Source organism: Gracilinanus agilis, chromosome 2 (assembly GCF_016433145.1).
Source record: "Gracilinanus agilis isolate LMUSP501 chromosome 2, AgileGrace, whole genome shotgun sequence".
Classification (NCBI taxonomy): domain Eukaryota; kingdom Metazoa; phylum Chordata; class Mammalia; order Didelphimorphia; family Didelphidae; genus Gracilinanus; species Gracilinanus agilis.
This window is the reverse complement of record NC_058131.1, coordinates 124795353-124820624: the sequence shown is the minus strand read 5'-3', so window position 1 is coordinate 124820624 and position 25272 is coordinate 124795353. Positions and strand designations below refer to the sequence as shown.

General features: G+C 38.6%; 1 pseudogene; it reads left to right on the top strand.

Moving 5' to 3' along the window:
- The window catches only part of LOC123233368, an 81648-nt pseudogene extending 57198 nt beyond the window's left edge, over positions 1-24450 (top strand).
- Positions 24451-25272: the final 822 nt, after the last annotated feature.

The window sequence follows — 25272 nt, the reverse complement described above, 5'->3', positions numbered from 1 at the left end:
CTGGCACTTTATCCAGTGTGCAATGAGCTGCCCCTGGGAAAGACTTCTTGCAGCAGATGGGACTTTAGCTGAGACTTGAAAGATGCCAGGGAAGCTAAGAGTTGGAGATGATGAGGGAAGGAATCTCAGGTATGAAGGAATAGCCAGGGAATACAGGGAATCAGGACACACAGCACCTTGTTTGAGGAATAATAATGAGGCTAGTGTCACTAGTTTGAAGAGGACATGGAGAAGAGTAAGGTATTGAGAAGACTTAAAAATAGGAAGGGTTGTAAAGGATATTAAATGTAAGGGGATTTTACATTTTATCCTAGTGGCAATAGGGGGATTGTATGATATGGTCAGATCTAGGCTTTAGAAAGGTGGAGTTGATAACAGAATGCAAGATGAAATGAAATGTAGATGAAGCAGGGAGGCCAACCAGAAGACAGTGGCAGTGGTCTATTCCATGTTCTGGTGGTGAGCGTCTACGCCAGGGCAGTGGCAATGCCAGAGAAGAAAAGGGGGCAGAGAGAAGAGATGTGACAAAGCCAGTATCAACAATATTTGGCAACATATTGGATAAGGGTGGAAGTGAGAGAAAGAGGAGTCAAGAATGATGCCTAGTTTGTGAACCAAGGAGACTGGGAGGCTGCTGCTGCTGCTGCTGCAGTTATTGAGCTATCTATGGCTTATTTGTAGGCTTAAAAAATACACAAACCAAAGCAATGACCAGCTCCCAGTGGAGAACTTTCTTTACCAATGCAGATCAACACATACTCTTAGAGAGCTGTTTTAGGAAACTGAGAAATTAAGTGACTTGCCCGGCGCCATTTGGTTAGTATGTATAAAAGACAGGACTTAAATTTAGGTCTTCCTAACTTAGAGATCCAGTCACTGTTCACTAAGCCATGCTGTCTTTCTTATTTATAGATTAAGAGGAGTGAAACAATGGGAAAGGAGAGAGCAGAACTCTAAGAAAGATGGAATATCAAAGGTAGAGGTGAAAGAGTTTTATTTTTCAAATGTCAGCCTCTAAGAGAGGAGGGAATGAGGAGACATGTGAATGTACAGTGACATGGAGGTGGGGGAAAGCAATTAGACCAGATTATATCTTATGATTTTCCAGTAATACAAGAGGTAAGATCATCTGCCAAGGGGTAGGAAGTGTTGTTGTTCAGTCATGTCTGACTCTTTATGACCTTGTGGACCATACTGTCCATGAAGTTTTCTTGGCAAAGATATGGAGTGGTTTGTCATTTTCTTCTCCAGTGGATTAAGGCAAACAGGTTAAATGACTTGCCTGGGTGTCACACAACTATTAAATGTCTGAGGTTGGATCTGAACTCAAGTCTTCCTGACTCCAGGCCCAGCATTCTATCCATTGAGCCACCTAGGGGACTTAGTACAAGAAAAGTTGTGAGCTTAAGAAACAAGGAGATGGATTTTTGTCAGGTTCTAGTGAAGGCAAAGAAAGATAAATAAAAACACTAATGAGGAGTGTGGTTAATCCAGATGAGTTTATATGATGTGCATTTGCAAAATTCACCTGGTTTTCTGATATTCTACAGCTATACTCAATATTTCCAGAACAGGAAGAAGGAAGCAGACCAGTCAGGCTTACTCAGAGCTAAGTACGGATTGGCAAGATAATTATGGCATAAGGTCAAGGGGTGAGGGGTGCTGTAGTGTTATCAAGAGAGTAGTTGATATGGCTTAATGTGGGGGGTCAGAGCTTACACGGGTGCAAAGTGAAACTAGGAAGGGGCTTGAAGGATAGAAAGGGCTTACAAATATTCTACATGGTGGTGTGGATCCCTTTACCCCCCTCACTACAAGAAAGTTTGTGATTAAAATATGATAAATTTTTCTAATTTTCTTCTTCATTTACAATACTTTTGTGTGAGGTTCTCTAATTCCTCTGAGAATCCTTAAACATTACTGAAGGAAAGTATAGTACTGAAAGTGGGCAGAAATAAGCCAATTCTCCTACCTCCACACGGGAGGGGCCTGGAAATTGGAAAACTCACCAGAATTCCTCCCCGTATGTATCAGGGACAGGGGAATTTAGTAGCCTCCTCCATCTCCTTGCATGAGGGACAATAGTATTTCTTCCTGCTCTGCATCTTCAGAAGAAATTTTTCTTTTTACAGCCTTGGGGCCAGAAGGAGAAAATTGATCCATAGAGACTATATTCAAAGAGTTAACCCATAAAACAAACCTAATGGGTCTTACTGTACCTGAGTTGGTGTGTATTTGCTTAATCCACACAGTTGCCATTTATGACAGTTAATTAATGACTAAATTCTAACTAATTATGGGGTACCCCTGAGTTCTATTTTAGGGCCCTCACTATTTCTGTTTTCTGTTCTGCTTCCTTCAGTATCAAGATGTCATTGTGCCAGCTATGACGTCAATGATACAAGTTATGTTGCTAATGCTCAGGCCTTGGATTTGATTCTCCCTGAACTCATTTGTGCAGCCTGACTTTACTTGTCATGCAGAAGGAAGCATCACATGCAATTCAGTCTGATGAATAGTTAAGTCTAATTAAAATGTAGCTTTGGCCTTACAAAGCATCTAGGATTAAAAAAAAAAAGTAAGCAGATTTGTGAGTGGCTGGTGGAATTTGGATTGCCACATGATATCCGATGTCCATCAATAAGCATTAATTGAGTCTGAGCTGCATGACCAGTCATTCACTGTGTTCTTGGCTCATTTCAGGACTATTCATTTAGATTTGTAACTAACACAGGGTGAATGAGGCTCTTCCCCAGGGAAGTGACAAACTATAGTCCCTATGCTTCACCTAATGACATATTCTTCTTCTTTTGGAATGACTCCATCCATATTTGGAATTGTCTGACAGAATCCCTCTATTAACTGTTTTGCCCCAGTGGAAAGAGTTTCTGCTTATGGTTCTATGTTCAGTAATTATCCTTTTAAGGCAAGATACTTTTATAAAGAGCTAATGTGAGATGGAAAATATGACATGAGTTTGTGTGTGTGTGTGTGTGTGTGTGTCCTTTAATATTTATTCTGTCAACCTCTGCTTAATGAAAACAGAAATAATAGACAATGTACTGATACACCTGAGTTCTACAACTACCTAGAGATAAAACCTTAGGCAAGTCACTTTTTTCTCAGAGCTTCAGAAGTCATCTCTAAATAATGGTCTCGGCTTATATATTATTTCTGATATTCTGATATTTCTGATGATGGAAATCATCCTTCCATCTATCATTTTACTAGCGAAATGTGAAGATTAATGTGGATATTGTTCACTTTATCTGGATGTTTACATTTAGACATTTTGCCCTGAATTGTTCCTCTCTCTTTAGCTTATTCATCTCTTCTTGACCTAGGATTCTCAGACTGAATAGAATCCAAAGAGCTCAAGGCAGAGGTTGGACAAAATGGTCTCTCAAAGTTCTTTTCTGGTTCCAGGGCTCTCTGAGTCTATAAGGTAGTGATCTAATATTCGGAAAGCATTCAGTGCCCCAGATGGGAAAAGAACCCAACATGCCTTGTTCTTTGCTCTCTCTCTCTCTCTTTCTCTCTCTCTCTCTTTTTTTTCCCCCTTCTAAACTCCACTTCCTAAGTAAACAGGATCTTTGAGGGAAGTCTGTCTGCTGGTGCGTTTTCTATAACTGAAATCACAATATTCCATTTGTGACATCATCATTGGCTGTTGTGGAAAGGATTAGGTTATCATAAATAAAGGATTATGACCCTGGATTCTAACCATGGAGCAAATGAACTCACAAGCAAGGAAGATCCTGTTTTCATGCAAACATGCTTAGGCATAAATAGTGAGTACAATAAAGATGATCTAACCAGAAGCAAATCTCAGTTCAAGTTTCCTGGGAGAGGTTAGAAATGTAGCACATTAACCTGTCTGATACCTTATCAGTTGGTTCTGGGAAAACAACTAACAGAATTCTTACATTTCAGAAATCATTAGGATCATATGGTAATAGACTCTTGAATCACCTAGTTCCCTTGCAGTGTAAAGTGTGAGATGAGGAGGAGGAAGTTCCATTTGAGGCTATAAATAGAGCTCACAAAGCAGATAGCCATTTGTTGTTTGGAATTTTAACACTTTTTAACCTGGGCAGTTCAAGTCCTTCACAGGTGTGTCAGAAAAACAAATTCTTCCCAGTCCATAATTTGCCTTGAGGAGGTAAAATAGCTTCAGATGTTTTATTATTAATAGTCATAAAAGTAAGAGCTTAGTTGAGAAATCATTATCCTGATTGTTTGCATTTTTCATGTTTTTGGTAAAACATCAGCAGCTGGAGTTATTGGCTTGTGGTCAATCATCTTTTATTATTATTATTATTATTGTATTCCAGAAATACTGCCTTCCTAGGGTGGACATTACCATTAAGGAAATAAATAAGAGGAAAATTGAATTTTTGTCTTGACTTCTCTTTCATCACTGAGTGGTATAATAAAAAAAATTCATTTCAAATGAGCAAACATTCATGATGTTCATAGCTTAATAAAGCTATCAAAGCCATTGGGGAAGGAGAAAAAAAGGCAAAAATATCAAAAACAAAATAAAACAAAATCCTCATCAAAATTTCCAGACTCTGCTGGGGCAAAGGTTTCATGGGGCCCTCTCTCCTCATCTTTCCTCAGCCTTCCCTTGGTCCCAGTATTTTTTTTTAAACCCTTAACTTCTGTGTGGAAGAGTGGTAAGGGTGGGCAATGGGGATCAAGTGACTTGCCTAGGGTCACACAGCTGGGAAGTGTCTGAGGCCGGATTTGAACGTAGGACCTCCCAGTCTCTAGGCCTGACTCTCAATCCAATGAGCTACCCAGCTGCCCCCTGGTTCCAGTATTAAGTACAGAACAGGAGCTGTATAGAACAGAAGCTGTTGACTCTTTTCCTTTTCAGTTGCATATTTCTGATGGAAGGAACTAGAGTCCATTCATCTCTTTGGGAGGTGAAAGTATATCAGAATTCGAGCAAATATCACAAGGCTCCATCTTTGCTAGTGTTTCCCCATAGAGCCATACAGGCAATGGTTAGTATGTGTGCTCTTCTCACTGAAAAAAATTACAAAATGATATAAGGTAAAAATGAAAATAAGGAGCAGTTCTAGAAGGAAAATAAGTCACTAAGGAGCAACATGTAGCCTGAAGGATATATGTGGGAGGGGAGGGAGAAGGTAGGAGTAATCTCATCTATTCCTCCTATTTGGATAATGATAATGGTAACAGGAATAGCAATTATAACTAGCATTTATATAGTCCCTACTATGTGTGAGGCACTATACTAAGCAGTTTACAAATATTATCTCATGATCCTCATATCAGTCCTGGGAGATAGGGACTTTTATTATCTCCATTTTACAAATGAGGAAACTGAGGCCAACAGAAGTTTGCTAACTTGCCCAGGATCACACAGCTACTAGATGTCACAGGCTGGATTTAAACTCAGCTCTTCCTTGACATTGAGCCGATCTCTAGGTCCACTCAGGGGTTGGGGTGGAATAGGGATTTGTGAACAATTATTTATGGAGAGGCAGCTTTGTGTAGTGGATAGAGTGCTGAACTAGCAGTCAGTCAGGAAAATCTATCCTCAGATCTTATCTCTGATATTTATTAGTTGTGTGACCTTAGGCAGATCACTTAACCTCTCTGAGTGATAAATTTGGAGACAAGAAGACCTGAATTCAAATCCTGCTTCATACATTTACTAGTTATGTGACCTTTTAGCCTCATTTTCTTCATCTGTAAAATGGGGATGATAATAGTACCTACCTCACAGGGTTACTGTGAGAATCAAATGAGTTTATGTATGTTAAGAGCTTTACAAACCTACATAAATGCTTGCTATAATTGTCAAGACATAGATTGTTGTGATTCATGTAGATTCCTTTTTATTTTACTATATATGAGACTCAAATGCTTCCATTAGTCACTACCCAACTATCAGTCAGATCTCTGAAGTAAAGAGTTTGGGTCAACCACCCTAGGAATAGCTCTATCTGGATAAGAGAAGATTTGGGGAGGGGGAGAAGGGAGAAGAGAACTATATATAAGCTAAGTATTTGAAAGGCTGAAATGCAGAAGAAAGAACACGGGTGCTTTGCTTGAGTACAAAAGGGAGAAGAAGCAATGAGTGAAAACAGATGAGATAAATTTAGGGAAAACATTATATTAACCATCAGAGTTATCCATCATTGGAAAGGTCTACCTTGAGAAGTAGTGGATTCTTCCTTAATAGATATCTCCAAACAAAGGCTGGACGGTCACTCATTGGGCATGCTGGAGAGGGGATTCTCATCCAAGTACACATTGGACTAAATGGCCACTGAGATTCCTATCAACTCTGAGATTCTGTGATTATCTCTGTAATGCTTTTTCTATGGGCCCAAGGGAGAATGCTACTATAAGCAATTCTCTAGGTGCATCATTTGGTCTTGAGACAGAAACAAATTAAGTTGCAGACAAAGCAGGTCTCTTCTTTCCTCAACAGATGGGTTCCTCATTATTGTAAGTGAAGTCAAAGGGTGTGTCCATCCTATCAAAGTGTCCAGTGAGGATCAGCTCTTGTGTAAAGGAGTTGGTGTCCCTTTTCTCCTTCCTCCCCAATATTCTCTACAGTTTTAATCATGCAGTCAACGTGTTTGTAGATGGGGTTTTGCTGTCATCCTTGGTCCCTTTCTACAGCTGCTCACTCATTTAAGAGGTTGAGCATTCTCTTTATTGGAAATGAGTGTCTCTGTCCTGTTTTATCATAGCATATTTAAGCAGTTAAATTCCACCATTTGTCTAGTCTCTAAACAGATGCATCATTTCTATATATTGAATCTGAGTAAGTAAATTACGCCAGGATGAGGTACCTGCATAGAGTTTAGCCCCACCTGCCAGCAATTCCAAAGCTAGTCTCTGTTGGTTTTATAGGTTCTAGTGCAAGACCTGGGCCTTGATATCCCACAAAAGGTACACTGAGGCATGCACACACCCTAATGATGCTTAAGTATGAGTAGTAAGCTATACAGTCTTTTTTAATAATAAGTTTTCATGAGGCCTTTTGTTTTTATATCACAGTCATTTCCGGGTTACTCCCCTCCTCCCCCAATCAGTCCTCCCTTAGAACAATGAAAAATAGTTTAGTAAAAGCAACCAGGCCAGAGACCATAACTGATGGTGTGTGTGACATTCTACATCCATAGCCTTCTTTCTCCCTAATGAAAAGAAAAAGGTCCTGGACATGTTTTTGTACTTCAAAACTGGTTAAGTGAATTTGTGTGGATAAGATAGATTAGAGGAGAAAAAAAATAAAAGGGATAGCGAGAACAATATTTTTAAATACTGATAACAGCCCGATCCCTGTAGCCATAATTATATTGTATACAAACTACTTGTCCTCAATGGCCCCAAAACTAGTTCACACAACAGGATGTGGCCTTTGGGAAGATCCAAATAGACACCATGATCAATTTGGAATGATTTTTATTGGGCATGACTTGGGCAGGACATACACATCCTCCTCAAGCATTCCATCTTAATTAATATCTCACATGGTTCTTATTACATAGATGACCTCCTGCCCTTCAGCCATCTCCACCTTTCTTTCGAAAGATCTGATGGGAGAATTCTCTAATAATCATGGCAGCCTTTAGTCCCAAGCCCCTGCCTTGAAAAATGCTTGGAGTCTACGCCTTTCATGCATCATAGGTCCTGGTTTTGTAAGAGGAAGATTCTTCCCTGAAGGGCTTTGGTGACAATCCAATTTTCACATGAGTGTAATAAACTGAAATTACCAGTTGCTATACATCCTGTCTATTGTCCAAGGAGATGCATAATCTTCTAAGAAAACAGAAACAATTCTGCAAAAGGTCATGAGTGGTTTGGGAGTTCCTGAAGCCGAGGACCAAGTCCATTTTGATAGGGAGGGCACTGTGGACAGATGGCATATTCTTAGACTTGGAAAAAGTCAATCATTAAGTAAAGTTTACAGTAGTAACATGAAACATATGATGATGATTGAATAAGAAAGCATTTGAGAGATATTTTTCCCAGGCAAAATGGCAAGTAGCATCTAAACATATATGTCTGCCTCAAATAAAAGAACAATTGTTAGCAGAAATGCTACCACTAGGATGATATTTCTTTAACAAACTCCAGTTGAGTTTTTGTCAACTCCTCTGCTTTCTAAGTCATCACTGGTTTGAACTTCACCATGAACAGAAAAATAAAATGATGTAATAACACCTTACATATATAGCGTGCCTTTTATCCATGATCTCTAAACACTTCATAAGCATTAATTAATTTTCAAAACACGCTGTGAGGTAGATATCATTATCCCCATTGGACTCATGAGGAAACAGACCCATGGACAAGGATTAGTAACAGACTGAAGGCTATACGACAAGCTCAATTAAGCCTAAATGAAGACTAAAAATGGCCAACTTCAAGGTTATTGGTTCAAGCTGCTAGACCAGGCCTTAAAACTGAACTCAGGAGTTATTTTGCTACAGGGCTTATACTTTGAAGCTAGAGCTATATTGGTCCCACCCACATTTATCACTTTCTTCCATTTGTCATTCTTATTTTGGTCTACTGCCCCTCACAGCCACAGAGAAACCTGGACAGGCACCATGCACTATTAAAAAAGAACAAAAATGGAGAAGCAAAGGAGTTAAAGAATCATTTACTCATTTGTTCAGTTACATTTCTTGAAGAAAACCTGGGGCCAGTGCTGATTTTATTCTTCCAGGCTGTGCTAAATTCTATCGTGATCATTGAAGGGCTCCATGATCATCTCTATCTTTCTTTCCAAAGATTCATTGGGCCTTAAATTTACAATAACTATTAGTCCTTAAAACAACTTATAGGCTTTCCCTTACCTCCTTCTTAGATCTTTACTTTTTATTTATTGCATCTGTTGTTGAAATAACAAACAGTATTCTGTCAAAATGATTCTTCCTAGTACTTTCAATTTAGCAAAGTTGACGTTCACCTCTCTAATTCTGCTTCTCCCGTGGCAAACTCGAATTAGGTTCAGAAAGTCCCTTCTGAGAACATGCAGTGCTTTCTAAGATTGTCCTTTTTTCCTCCCTCTCCCATCCTTACTAACATTCCACCAGCCAAAAATTCAGAGTGGACACTTGGCCTAAATCCAGGCCAGCAATGTTGCAACATCAGAACCAGGACAAAGCCACATCGATGAAAGACTATAAAGACCACTTTATCAAATCATGTTACAGTAGCTCCCCAAAAAGGCCAGGGCACATTAAAGGAAAACATACCCTCCTGGAGATTGCCGTGTCGAATCATTAGCAGAATGAGAAAAATACATTTTGAATAGTCTCCTTTTCCATCTCCTCCTTTACCTGCCTCCAAAGAACCAGCTATCAAAAAATGATGACCAGTAAGTCTTAAATAAGAAAAACCACTTCAGAATGACATGAGGAATGAAAAAATAAGGCCATAATATGCTAGCTCCACGTTACATTACTAGAGAAAGATGGTGCACATAAGCAGGGAAAAATCTTTTTTTTTTTTTCCCCAATGACTTACTCAAAATAGGTTTATTACTTCATCAGTGCTGAATATCTGGTGAGTTCCACCAGAATATCAAACTGAAGAATTTAGGAATTAGGGGAAGGGGCCAGAGGATATTTTAAAATAGACTGAGAGAGTGTTCAACACCAGTTCATAGATCTAAGCTGTTTAACCTAGAGCCCTCCTTGAGCTACAGAAGTGATCTGTTTTACTTTCCTATTTTGAGCCTGTGACTCACATTACAAATATTGACTTCTATTTTTCTATTAGCATCAGATTTTTTTTCTCCAATCCTCCATATTGACTTTGACTATAACTTTGGTTAATATTAAACCTCTCAGGTCAACACATTTTTATAGCTGTTAGCTGCTCCAACCACACTGAGTGGGCACTGGCACAGGTAAGTTATAACCAGGAGCAGTATACTGAGAGGGATTCTTCTGGCTCAGGGAGTCACTTTAGTCACATGATTAACACAGTCATATTAAAAGCCTAGAATAACTATGGGGTAAGGCGGTATAGCAGGGTGTCATGGTTAAAACCAGCCAGAGTTTTTTTCTACTATCCATAAAAATGAACACATATTACAGAATGGGATATGTCCATGTGTGTGTATATATGTGTATTTTTATGTATTATATATTACACATGTGTGCAATCATATGATATGCATATAATATATGTATTATTGTCTATGTACATTTATATGTATATACATGGGCACACATGTGTGGGGACACATGTGTATATACATATCCATATATCCATACATATATTCATGAATTAGAAAGAACAGAGTGACCAGCGCCCATAGTTAACAATATGTTACAGAAGGGTAAAGCTTGTGCATTTGGAGTCCCAAGGCTTCATCTTCACTTAGAGTTTACAAGTTATGACTTTAGAAAAGTCATCCTGTGGCCATTTTTCTTCATGTGTGAAATGAGAGGACTAGACTTTCTAGCCCTACCTGAATTTCATTTGAGTTGAGTTTCAAGACCCTTTTTATTAAAAACTTTGATCAAATTTTACAAATGAGCAAAAATATGTTTGGAGTTATATCTTCTTTCCTTGACCAGGCATACTTTCTGGATGCTGAATAGAAAGAAAAGGGAGAAAAGAGGAAGAGGGAAAGGGCCAGCTTGATAGAGAAAACGGGAAATCATCCTTTGAATAATCTGGAATTGGATCTAGTTCTTTGCCTATATAGCACAAAGCAAGCACGTGATTCAATTAAATGACCGATAAGCTTAGTATTTGTGAGGCAAGTAGGATGGTGATATTTCAGTGTTATTTCAAACTAGTTGACTTAAAATACTATAAATTTTTTGAGTGCAGGGACTTCCCCCCCTCTTCATATCCCTAGTGCCCTACAAATAGCAGGCACCTAATAAATATTTGTTGGATTGAATTTAGTCAAAATAATCCCAAAGCCATGCATATAGTCTCTGTTCACCATGACCTAAAAACAAGGTTAAAAACTTTTAAAAAATGTACATATAAAATGTTCTCAGCAGTGAGATTTGTGTGATCATTTTCCAAATGTTTTTAAATGGGTTAAGGAAATAGCTTCATTTTTAAAAATTGTATTGTCCCAGGAAAGCAATTGATTTACATTAGAAGTGAATTAAGGTACCGATGGTTTGAGAGGAGTTCTAGAGTAAAGATAATCCATACAGCTTAGCACCCATGTATACTGATTCATCCCTCAACTGTAGTCTAATGTTTTTGAAATGAAAACAGCTGAACCTAATGCTGCTTTGGCTTTCAGTCGGCTGCTTTTTATCAACTTCTCCTACTTGAAACTTTAATACACATTTGGTTTTAGAAGAGAAAAAGAAAAAAGGGGGAAAGGCTACTTGACAATAAACCTTTCTAGGAAGTCTATGAGTGATTTGTGATTTTCTCATGCCTTGGAGTAATGGAAAAACAAGGAGTGAGAACTTCCATTTTATCAGATCCCTGTGGAGGATGAAAATCCATATTTTCCTGTTGCCTAAACTTAATGGAAACATAAATAAATAAAAAAAAAATCCTCAAATGAAAACCAGCAACACATCTTTTATGACTCATTTTCAGTGTCACCAAATTTTCCTTTCCTCCAAAGGAGCACTTTAAAGGGAAAAAACAACTAACAATTTCAAAACTAAGTTTAAAAAAATCTACCCATCCCCTTAATCATTACAAGAATGGGAAACTTACTGGCTACCAACATGAATTCATCCTTTATTTTTATCTTAATGGAAACATCTGTAGCATGCTCATTCTTTCAACTTGGAGCTGTCAGGTACAGCTGTGATAAAAGCTAGTTCAAAATCATCTCAGGTTTGTCAGAAGTCTGGTCAGAGATCTGAAGAGGGACTCAGCACCAGAAGCTGAGGAAACCCACCCACATAGCACTCATATGGCAACAGACACTCAAATAAACTCACATTAATTGTATTCCAGACCAGTGAAAATGTAGTCCTTGGCACTGATATGTAGAATATAGTTGGGTCATACTGGAGGCCAGGTATAGCTGTGAGAATCATGGTGATCCAAGAAAAGAAAAAAGCTAAAATATTCAGTGGAAGATATAAATGAATGTTTCATTATCCACGTGAAGGAATTTGGACTTCATTAATTGTTGTGGAAGTGGGAAATCCTAAAAGAGTTTGGCGAACCCACACCTGACACGTGGATTCTATGGAGCATAGCCTACTTAGTGGCTGGCTAAAAAGGATGGCAAGCTGCCAGTATTAGTATTCCAAGAGCATTTCTCCTCATGTATATCAACTGCCATCACTTTGTAGGTGAGAGCTTTTCAATTGCTATTTGCTATAGTGAAAGAGGAAAAGAATGTAGGCTTTTGCTAAGCAAGTTTCTGTCCCTGGAGATCAGCAGGCATAAAAGATGCTCATAAATATAGTGGACTATCAAAATGTTTCCAACATAATCCTTTCACCTGTGCTATTCCTATATTTCCATCAGCTTCCTAAATTTTAGTCATTGTCAAACCCCAATAGTGCAAAATCTAACTTTTCATTCCCTATCATCTTCAAACCAAATTTGCCTCCTGTCAATGGCACTTCTATTTTGTTAGTCATCCTGCTTCAAAATCTTTCTTTCATTCATTCACTAACCCAACAAAGAGAGAATAAAAATCTATTACATTAAAGTCTCTCGTCATAAGTGCTCAGGCAGTTTTTTGACTCATTTTTTCTTTGGGTCTTTTACTTGAAAATCAGCCACCACATCTTCTTAATTCTTCCCCAGAAATATTTATCATATCTGTTCTCTCTGCTCAATTCCTACTTTTAAAAATCACAGTCTAAACTCATAGATGAATGACTCTAAGAGATGATATCATTGATTCCTGTATCTCTCCTTTATAATTTGTTCGGTTTCCAAACTAGTATAGTAGTCCTTTAGGCAATACTTGGATGCCTGACCTGTGATGGGGCCCAAGTTACTAACTGTCTTGAGAGCTATATTTCTTCTTAGCTTGAGAAGAAAGGAAACTAATCCAGCATCAATATTGTAGGGTTTAGTGTTCCATCAGAGCAATATTTTTTAAAAAGAACATTTCAAGAAAGAGTTAGAAAAGGGAATAGTTCAATAGGAAGGTTGGTGATGCTTCCCTCCAAGCCATATGGAATAACAGTATTCTGTGACAGTAGGGGTGGTGACAGTAGCATTTCATCTCTCCGTTGTCCCTAGCATCCTCTCTTCCAGAGCTGAGAAGAAATGCAACTCTCAGAATCTTCAGAAAATTAGGACACCTTTCAAGGCAGCCAGTCCAACCTTTGGCAGAACTGTTACATTAGTTTTCCTTAAAGATAATGTGGTGGGTGCCACAGCAGGCCTGTTGGAATCCCTCCAGAGACTGTGGCATATGTATTAAACTAAGCTTGAGCAAGGTAAGGTGAAACCAGGAAGGCAAACAGGTGGGGGCCACCTCAAACTAAGATGCAAATGCAGATTTCATGTATAGGCTACATTACCTACTAGGAAGTAATTTCTTATTTTAGAAAATGAACATGTGGCTTAACTTTAGTGGAGTGACTTCTCTGATATGATGAAACCTCAGCTTCATATGGATTGCTACTATCCAGATGTCATACATGTATCATTGCTAAGGGAAATAATGAAGACACAAGGAACTATGCTCAGGCAACATATATCCTTGCTACTTATTTCACTTGTATCCTTTAATAAACTAGATGAGTAATATTTTGCATCTGAATCCATATTGTGTTAGATCACTGCATCTGACCCATAGTATACTTATATAGCTTTCTTAGGCAAAAATCTATAAGGACTTCTAATAGTATAAAATCTCAATTTTTCAAACCTCTTTCATTATTTGTCAAATTATGTTTTTTAAGGAATTGTTTTCAGGTTTTTTTGTACTTCTTTTACCGGAATTTACCAGAATTAATTCTCTTGACATGATTTCCTTTCATAGTTCTTATTTCTTTTTTACCAGTTTTCCCTCTATTTCTCATATTTAATTCTTTAAATCATCTGTTCTTTTTTTAAAAACCACTTCTTTACCTCTTCTAGAAATTCTTGTTGGGTTTTTGTCCAATCCTCATTTTTCCTAGAGGCTTTGCTTATAGATGTTTTCAAGTCATTGTCTTCTGAGATTGTGTCTTGAGCTTCCTTGTACTATGGTAGCTTTTTATGATCAGGATCTCTTTTTGATTGTTGTGGTTGTTTGTTCTTTTCCCCGGCCTATTTTTTGACTTTGAGACTTTATGTTAGAGTTGGGGTCTTCTTTCCTCTGGGGGTTGGGATGACTGGATGGAACATCTGTTTTGGTTTTTTTTTAATGTTCTCAGTCTGGGGGCCTGTAAGTTTTCAGTGTTTCCCAAGGTAGTCTGTTCATTGGCCTCCTAGTCTGTACTCTACTCCTTACACAGAGAGATGCCTTGCTCCTCTTCACTCTAGAACAAAGTAGAAAGACCCAGAACTGGGTAACAGGCAAAAGAGGTACTAAAGACTCTTGTTCCTACTCCTAGTGTTAGTACAATGTTCCCCTGGGATCTCTTTCTGTCCAGCTGTTCAGTCCCTTTACCATACTGGGGTGCTGGGTTGCTCCCCAATGCTCTTGCTGCCCCTATAGCTTAATCAGTACTCCTGGTCAATTCCCATACCAGTGACTGCAGACCACTTAAGTGTCTTCTTAAGTTGCTGTGGGGGAAAAACTGACTTGCTGCAAATTTTCCTTGGAATTCCTGTTCAGGATTTGGTTTGGAATATTTTCTGTGGTGGTCATTGATCTAACCACAGCTCACCAGGCCCCCATCTAGGTAACCTAATTTCCTTCTAATTCCCAACATGTCATCCTCTGCTCTTATCAAGCTGATATTGCATCACTTCTGAACAAGCACTCAGTGCTCATTTCTGTCTTCATTCTTTTTCTCATTTTGTCCTCCTTTCCCCTTTACCTATCAAATTATTATCCCATTATGTAAGCCTCAGCTTATGTACCATCTTCTTCATGATGTCTTCTCTAATGAATACTTCACAATACAAGGATGTTAACATGTATGTCAATCATTAATAGAGTGCTCATAGAGAGTTGTACTATTGTTTAATATTTTTATCAGTTACTTAGATGGAGGGTGGGGTGGGAGAATGGGTCTAGTAAATTACAGCCTAAGGGCTGGATCTGGTCAACTACTTGGCCTGGTTTTGTATGACCCAAGAACTAAGAATGGCTTTTATATTTTAAAATGCAACAAAACTTCATTTTAAAATTTAAAAAAGGTATTCTTAACTCAAAGATGTATACATTCGATAGGCCAGATTTGGCCCACAGGCTATAATTTGTTGACCCCTGACTTAGATTAAGGCATTCAGGATATTCTTATCACATTTACAGATGACACAATGCTAGGTGGGATAGCTAACATCCTGGATGACACAATTAAGATTCATGAAGATAGTGACTGGCCAGAACATTGGGCCAGATCTAATAAGATGAAATCTAATAGGGATAAATCTAAAAGTCTTAGAATTGGATCTAAAACATCTTTGCAAATAAAAGTTAGAAAAAATATATGTTACACATAAGATCATTTCCATTTAAGGATCTTATAGGCCAAGTTGAATTCCCTCATTTTAGAGATGAAAAAACTGTGTCTTGGGGGCAGCTGGGTAGCTCAGTGGATCAAGAGCCAGGCCTAGAGACAGGAGGTCCTAGGTTCAAATCCAGCCTCAGACACTTCCCAGCTGTGTGACCCTGGGCAATTCACTTGACTCCCATTGCCCACCCTTACCACTCTTCCACCAAGGAGCCAATACACAGAAGTTAAGGGTTTAAAAAAAAAAAAGAAAAAAAGAAAAAACTGTGTCTGAGGTTAAGTGAGTGGCCCAAGGACACAGAATTTATAAGTATCTGAGGCAGGATTTGAACTTAAGTATGCTGATCCCAAGTCCATTACTTTATTCACTATATGACCTAGTTTTATCTGAACAAGATCTATGAGGATGAGGTGGTAGTAAGCAGCAAGCTTAATAAGATCCAGTAGTATGATCTAGTATCCAAGAGTGTCATTTAAATCTGATGTTTTTAAAGAAAGTTATGTCATCTAGAGGTATTGATTCTATTTTGGTTCTTATGTTTCCAGGTACCACATTAAAAGATGGATATTGATAATTTTGAGAAAATCCAGATGAGATGCACCAGGATTTTCATGTTCATGTCATTTAAAGATCTGTTGAAGGAACTTAAGATGTTTAACCTAGAAAAGAGAATATTTAAGGGATGACATGACATATATCTTCAGGTACCTGAAAGATTAATTATGCTGTGGAAGAGAGATTAGATTTGTTCATTTTGACCATACATTTAGGAAAAAAGGATAAAAGTTATTAAGAGTCAAATTGAGGTTTGATAAATGGGGGTGTGGGGAAGCAGTTAACAATTAGAACTATCTCCTAGTGGAGTGCAGCTGCCTTAAAAGATTCTTTCTTACTTAAAGTCTTCTAAAAAAAATCTCTTCTTAGACTTTACAAGACTTTAAGCCTTCTAAAAAAGTCTCAGTTTTCTCCTCTGGACTAGATGACAGCTAAAATCTCTTCTGGTTCCTACACTCTATGATTAGATAGGGTATTTAAAGAGTTTCTCCTGAATTCCTTTGTCCATTTCTTTGGACATGAACATCTCTATTTTCACTAAAAATATACTATAATCTTGGAGAAACAAAGGTTGGTTTCTCTAAGATATTTTTCACTTTGTTCTAGCTTTCATTTTTTAGAATTAGAAACCATAAGTGATGTTCATTTGTTTTCTGTAACTCAGGAGAAATAGGATATATCAAAGATGTGTTTTGTCTGAAGAGGACCAGTCATGTATTTGTAAAGCTCTATTGCTTGCCTACATCTTTTATGAAGCCCCTTAAAATCATTTTGAGGACTCGTGTACTCTTTGCCTCCAGAATTTTTGTGATTCCATATTTCCTTAAACACACACACAATGTAATATATATGTATGTATATGTATATATGGTATGTGTATGCATATCAACATATGCAGTTTCTATTTAGACAAGTCACTGATGTCTTGCCTACATATTAAAAGGCACAATACTTTGACCTAGTCAACATGGAAGGTAAAGGTCTATTTGTCTGTGCTTCTACTTTAGCTAATTGGATGGCCTGGGAACAAAAAAGGTTCAATGAAGTTCAAAATTTCAGTTCCAATTCTAGTGGCCTCTCAGAAAGGGAAAGAAGAAAGAAGGAAAAGGACCAGTCAATTAGAGAACCAAGGTGGCTTAATTTGACACCAAGCCTACTGCCTGAAGCCTAAATTCAGCTCCTGAGGAGGATTAGCAATTTGGGAGAGATTTCAAGGTTGAGTCAGGAAGATAGATGTGTCTGGCTCACTCGCTGTGCAGCCACAAATTCTGTCCCTCAGTGCTGCTCACTATTTATGCCTGTGGTTACCGCACAACTGAGGCTCCTGCCAGTTCTCACTTATAAGCTCTAAAAAAGGTGAGATCGGCTGATGATCTGTGTGGGATTAAACATTCAGCTTCCCTTTCCTGAATTCTCTCTGCACGTGATGTCCACTGGCCAGAAATAAACACTCCACCCCTCTAAATGCATCAGAGGTCTCAGAGACCAGTTATATTTACTGCTCTCCCAAATTTGACCCTTTATGTTATCAGAAGTTGCCTTCCTGTTGTGCCTTCTAGCTCAACATTCGGTGGAGGAAAAATGTCCATAAAGAGCCTGTGGGAACCACTGCCTGCCTCATACTTCCTGCACCTTTGGCTCTGGGCCAGGCTTTCCCTCTGGGAAATAGCCCCTTCCCCATTTTACCTTGACATTTCATGCCCTTTGGTTCATGGTGTCCTTTGATATCTTGGGTCCCTCACTATAGCACCTCATGCTCCAGGTCTTTTTTAGCTCCTCCTTTCCTCCTTCCCCACTTAAACATAGCTATTCTGTGCCCAATACCTTCATGATCATGCTCTCTGCAAGGTAACATGGCAAATGAATTCCTGATAATGTGGTTGTTACCATTATCCAAACCACCATTTATGTGTTTGCTATAAGAATTAGTTGAATCAAGAGAATTTCTAGATACAGCAAGCCACTGGTCAGGGAGGGAGTTTATTTTGTTTTGGGAATAGGACTTTTCAGGGACCTTCAATATATACCACAATCATAGGTGGTTGCTTATTTTCCCTACTAGATCCTAATCTCTTTAGGCAGAGATCCTGTCTGATTTCAACACAGTATTTTCCCCTAAAGCTTATCACAGTGCTCTACACACAGTAGGTCCATAGAAAATATGTCTGGAATTGAACAGAATTCATTGCCTAAAGATGTCCCTTATTCAAACTTCATTGATATTTCCCAACCAGCCTAACCTTTACCCCTGCTAACTCTGGGCTTCCAAAGCTGTCCCCTTCATGGCTCTCTTCACAATGACTTGATAAACCATTGACCTCAATGATTAAGTGTCAAGCAGGGACAATATTAAACCTGACTCTCTTTTCCCCGTGGAGCTATCATGTGTCTCTCTGTGACTTGGCAGAAACCTTTTTCTCACCCCATGCCCTTCCTATTACCCTTCATCATCATGCCCTGAAGGCTCCAAAGCCACCTCAGCAATCCAACTCCAGCTTATCAAAAATGAAAGCTAATTATTTATACTCTGAGCCTCCATTTCTTCATCCATAAAAGGACAGGTTTGGATTAGATGACCCTTCCAGCTTTAAATCTGTGACCCTATTATACTCGATGATACCAGTACATGTAGCAAGTTATACATTAATACCTTACTGGGTAGGTATTGGGAAATGATTACTGATATGTTTTACTGCCCTCTCTTAGGGTTCAATAAGCTCTTCATAATAGTACTTGAGAAGCAATGTTTGTATAAGAGCCACTAAACCAGTCTCAGAGTCAGGAAGGTGTGGGTTCAAGCTGTGCCTCCGAAATATTGTGACTATTTGACTCTGGGCAAGTCATTTAAATTCCCTGTACCCTTCAAGAACCTCAAAGACTAATAATTAGTGTGTCAGGACTGATCTCCATTGGAAGTTTCCTCTACCAATGAAATCATGGATATGATTCAACAAACTTCCCCTTCAAAATAAGATTTGATCATCATTAGCCAAAACAAATATTCTGTTAAAATGAAAATATACCTAGAAAACTTAGCTTTGATACCAGAAAATCCAGAATGAGTGATTCATTCTAATAACTTAGATAAAAAGGCAATATTTTCATTTGAACTCTCAGGGACCCTTGTCCACTTTCAAGTTCTAGAGTATATTACACTGATACTTCGGTAGTATTGCCCTAAATAGAAGAGCATTACATGTGGTTCTCAGGTATTAATCAACTTACAGGTAAATGTTAGGTGACTAAGTGGCTCATTTGTAAGATTACTGGACCTAGAGTCAGGAAGATCTGAGTTCAAATCTTTTCTTAGACAACCAACACTTTATGCCACTGTGGGCAAGTCTCCTCCGCTTCAGTTTTCTCCTCTATAATATGGGGTTATTAAAGCATCCATTTCCCAGGTATGTTGTAATGATCAGATGAGACTGATTAAGAGCTTGAGGATTTGCAAAATGATTTACATTTTTGTTCATTGAAATAATTTAATTTAAAAACAGAAAGAATACTGGAGAGTAACTCAGAAACCTGGGTTTTATTATTCTCTTTGCTCTTTTCTAGCTATATCACCTTGAGTATGTTGGTTCATCTCTCCTTGGTTCAGTTTCCTTCAACATAAAATGAGAGTGTTAAGAGATAGCATGTTAACAATGGAAATAACATTGGTCATGGAATCAGAAGACCTAGATTCAAATCCCTCTGATGTTCATTACCTGTGTGACTTTGAGGCCCAATCGGGGATGATAGCTATAAAATAGCTAGACTACTATTTTTACCATTATTATTATTATCACTACAGATAACCAGTCAAGTAAGAAATGTCTTTTTCTGTATAGGGGAAGATGCCTGCTGACTTCCTGTGACTGGAGGATATCATAACAGAATGAGAGGAAACATTTTTCCAATGTCAACATTTTGGATTAGGTTTCTAATACTCTATGGAAATATATTATTAATGGCTTTTGTTCAGCGTACTTCATTTCTGATCAGAAGCCTAATATATAAAAGCCTAAAACCATTTCCCAGATACCATCTTCTTAATCAACTATATATTTCTCGAGTCTTTCTCTTCTGATGCCCATGACTTTAAATGATAGAAGGGATGAAAATATTGTCTGTGATCCTCTTCTTGAGCAATACCTGGTAATTCTTAGCAAATCCTTGGTTATTTTTTCTGGAATTATCATCTGTGCCCACTTGAGTCATACTATATAACAACCAGTTAAATGGGATAGATTCTGAAAATTCAGAAAAATTCACAAAAGAGAAATTATTTTCAACTGCCAAAAGGATAGTAAGTGTTGGAGGTGGGGTTCAACTCAGGGTTTTTCCTATCACTAAGTCCAACATTCTATTACACTAGGTTTCCTTTCACTGTTAAGTAAAGAATGTTCAGCAGTTTAGGGTCAGGGGTCAACACAAGGTGAGATCCCTTGGGCAATTTAGTAGATACAACCTTCCAGGTAGACGTTGACCCATTGATAACTATTGTTGTCATTATATCTTGCCATATAGTTTGTCAGTGAGTTCTTGTCATTAAACCATTTCTTATTCTATTCTGATTATTTTATCATCTAGCCAAGGTTTCTCCATTTTGTCCATAGGATCATCACTTTTTCTCTGAATTGTAATAACCTAATTAGTCTCTGTCTCAATTCTCTCCCCTATCCAATCTATCATGGACATAGTGGCTAAAGGGATTTTCCTATGTGAGTCTGACAATGCTTCTTCCCTACTCTAGTAACTCCTCTAGGATCGAGTAGAAATTCTTTTTTTTTTTTTTTTTTTTTAGCATCAAAAGTCCTTTGCAACCTAAAACCCTCTAACTTTTCTAGTCTTGTTAACTATTTCCTTTGCACATACTATAGTTGGATCAAGGTGGCTTCTTTAATATTCTTCACATAAAGTACTTCATCTCCTGTATCTATGTTTCTCATGACATGACATTCATGACATGAATTCCTAGAATTCATTTCTAGGAATAAATTCCTTTATCCCACACTACCTTTTTTAAAATCACTGGTTCCCTTTAAGGGCCAGCACAAATGCTACTTTATCATAACTTCTTAATCTAAAGTCTGTGAACTTTAAAAAAAATATTGGCAATGATATTTTAATGTATTTGTTTTTCTTTAACATCCTAGTATTTTATTTTGTGCATTTAAAACATTCTGAGATGAATTTCTTGTGCTTCATTAGACTTCACCAAAGGAGTGTGCTAGTAAATGTTTAACAATTGGCTTTATGAAAAAAAAAGTATCTGTATGGCAAACTTTTAAGTTTAATCTGAATTGTTAACATTTTCTCCATTATTTTCTTATGTCTAGAAATGAACAAAACAATAAATCAAGCCCTGATTTGTAGCATTGGCTAATTTCCAAGGTGAATATTCCCACTGAATTTAACAACTGACTCTTCTAAATTTCTACAAATTTATTCCCATTCCTGGGCTTATGACCCCCCAAAAGTTAAGAAATCCACTTCTACATGAAACCTTTCCTGATTTCCCTGGTTAGTTAGCATCTTATTCTGAAAAATTATCTTACATCTCCCAGTATTTGTAAATGTTTTCTCTTCTTGTTAGATTATTAACTCATTGTGACTCTAAGGTCTCTCTTTAACTATTATCTTGGTTTCCCCAGCACCCAACACAGGTCTTAAAACATAAAGGTACTTAATACACTCTGGTTGATTGATTAAAGAATATCATAAGAGATTTTGTCATATGAACAATTAAAATCCATGCACAAACTTTTGTATGTGTTGCACTACCTACCCATAGAATGCAAACTCTTTGAGGGAAGGAATTATTTCATTTTTTGTCTTTTTATTTCCAGAAATTATCAGAGTGCCTGGCACATAATAAAGTTAATAAATGCTTGCTGAATTGATATGGATCTAATGAAGCTATGGACATGACATATTCTTCATCTATTATTTTTGAAAACTTATTAAGAAAGAAAACGAAGCTTAGTGTTCACCACAAATCATCCTTCTTAATAGTATGTTCAAGAAGTTACCAAAAATTGAAAGGAAACATACCAGCCTACATTTTGAAGACTTCACCTTTCTATTTTTTTAAAATGGAGGCAATATAACACACATGGAATCCTGTAATAACTTTCCTGTTCTCTGGAATTGTTTGACTTCTGAGAGCACTTTAGTCATCTCATCCTCCAATTAGTCTGGCACCTTTACTGACTCACAAGAATTGACTGATGAATTTTTTTTTTAAATCTTTATCTTCTGCCTTGGAGTCAATACTGTGTATTGGCTCCAAAGCAAAAGAGTGGTAAGGGTAGGCAATAGGGGTCAAGTGACTTGCCCAGGGTCACACAGCTGGGAAATGTCTGAGGTCAGATTTGAACCTAGGACTTCCCATCTCTAGGCTTGGCTCTCAATCCACTGAGCTACCCAGCTGTTCCCTGACTGATAAATTTTCATTTAAATAATTTATACCTCAGAAACTGGTAAACACTACAAATCAGCACCTGATTTATTCTTATGTTTTCTAGACTTAAGAAAGTGATGGAGATTCCTTGCATGTGAACACACACTGGCACTGGGTGGTGTCATGTAGGGACTTCTTGTGGGCTATGTCCACTTCCAAGATAGGCAGAGGTGGCTAGGTGCCTCTGTTGGGCTGGCTGGAATTTCCTGGGGCTGCAGTGCCAGCCAGTGACCCAGCGTCAACTCTCCCTGATGGCATGTGCCTTCATGCTTCAGCTTTAGCTCTAAGATCTTCAGATGAACAAAAGAACCAGTCCCCTATTGTCTTCAACTCAGCAACACATTGAGTCACAGTGAACAGTAGAGCCCCATCCAGAGTGGCTTCACTCACATCCTTGGTACACAGATCAGTGTGGTGAGGAAGACGAGGACCATGAAAGTGAGGAGCATCCACAGCATTGGATCCTGACTATAGCTTTGGAGTTTGTGCCTGCTCACAGGAGGACTCCATAAGCCATTACAGAAGGAGCTCAGTCACTGGGTCTCTCCAGTGCAGCAGCTGGAATGTTTGGGAATGATGGTAGTGAACTGATTCTGCATTTTGGGCCACAGTGCAATGCTAAGTTCAAATGCGAAATGGAAGAGGTGCAAAAACAAGTGTAGTTGAGCTGGGCAGAGAAAAGGGAGACTGACCAGTTCCTGAGGGATGCAGACTGAAAATACTGAACACCATATATTGAACACTGGCCCTGGGCTCTCAGCATCCTTGTGCTCTCTCGTAATATTCCAGCCAGCCTAAACCTCCTCACCAGCATGGTGGATGATACATGGCACTACACGAGAGATGAGTCCTCTGATACTAACAGGTACACACTTTGGACAGTACTAGCTGGCATCTACAATGCTATGAAGCTTACAATGATGTAGGACTCATCTCTTGACTTTAAAGATACATGGCACTTCCTTGAAAACAGAATCAATGATGCCATAAACATGAGACACACAGCCAAATGGGTCAAGTGTAATAATTAACAGAGCCAGTAACCAATATGATGATAGAGGAGAGATAGAGAGTCTATATGGTGAGACTCTCTCCTTCAGCTCTCCTCTTCCTCCAAATATACACTGGAGATTTTGAGGGGGTGTCATCCCTAAATTGGGTGACCTGGATGATTGTGCTGCCCCACAGGAGTTGGGGGAGAGGCTTCCCTATAAGATGAGGTATGTGGTACCCCAATCCGATTCTGAATGAGGGCAGGGTTCACGCAAGCCTTCCCGAGGTCAGTCAACTTCACAGTGGGTGGTCTGGCTTCAAGATGGAGGCAGCGAGACCAAGCTTCCCTCCATCTCTCAGCACTCCAGAATGCTATCTGACTAATGAATGGCTTTTATTATTCACAATTCAGGGATTAGGGAAAGGGGTGAAGGGCAGAGGGATTTTGGGGTACCCTCTTCTCTATTGCTATGGGGTCCGTCACTTGGGAGTGAACCTTTGGGGTTCCCATTCCCAAGCTTCTTCTCCCCCCATTTCTCCTTTTGTTTCTATTTCTATCCTTTTCTATAATTGCAAGTTAGACCGGAAAGGGCCTCTCAGCAAGGTTGGGTAATGGGAGAAGGAGATTAAGAGATTACTCCCAAAATGGAGTCCAAAAACTTAGCTGACTTGATGGTCTCTCCAGAGACTTCCCACAATTCTCTCTGTTCTCAACTGTCACCAACTGTCACCAACTGTCAGCCACTCCTTCTCTGGCTCATTTTGTCCCATCCCCCTTGCACAAATCCCATCCTTATGCAAGTCAACTGGGGAAAGCACTTATCTAGGAAATGATGGGAGCAGTCATGACTTTCAAGAACTTGAGAGTCTTCAATTAACATTGATGAGGAGGAAGGAGAGTGAGCCTGAGTGCCCAGAAGAAAACGAGAATGTATTGACAACTCTTTGAAAAACAAGAACTGGGATACCAATGTAAGGTATTATTCAGAACAAATAAGAATTTGTCCTGAATATTACCCTGTGCAATGAAGCATCTATGTGCTAGCTGCTTTGTTGACTATTTTTGACCAGAAACTGGGTCAGTTCCTCAGTTCCTAATGCCACATAAGACCTCTTGTATTCAGCAGCCTCATGCCTCTTTGTAGCAACTATGTTGCTGGAAAATCAAAACCTCCCTCAGACAGCCAGGCTAGGATACCCACTGAGTACCCTACTTTTACCACCTGCCCCAGCACACTCTGGGGCCCCAGGAATAGATAGATCATGTCTTAACCCTCCCCTGAGCACTTCATAGGGCTAGCATTTGATAATCGAGTCCCAATGTTACTTTGCCATCTATCCCAGTGAGCTGTATGAAAGATAGAGTCCATGTGTAACAATCTTCTTCAAGGTGGTCCCACACTGAAATCTTCTTTGCTTTTATAGCTAAAAAGTCCTTCTGGGATGCCCATGGGGAGTTGAGGAGAGGCATCATTTTTGTTTCATGTTTCTTCCAGAAAACTATGCCTGTATATGCTTTGCTTATGATCCTAGACCTTGTGGAGTTTTATGCCTACTCTCCTATGGAACTGTTAATGAATTTAGATTCTGTAAAGATGATAATAAAAGTGTTGAAACAAAAAATAAATTGATGGAGAAAATGCTTATGTAAATTAAACTTAAAAATATGCTGAGTGTACTATTTTTTTTGAGAGCTGATT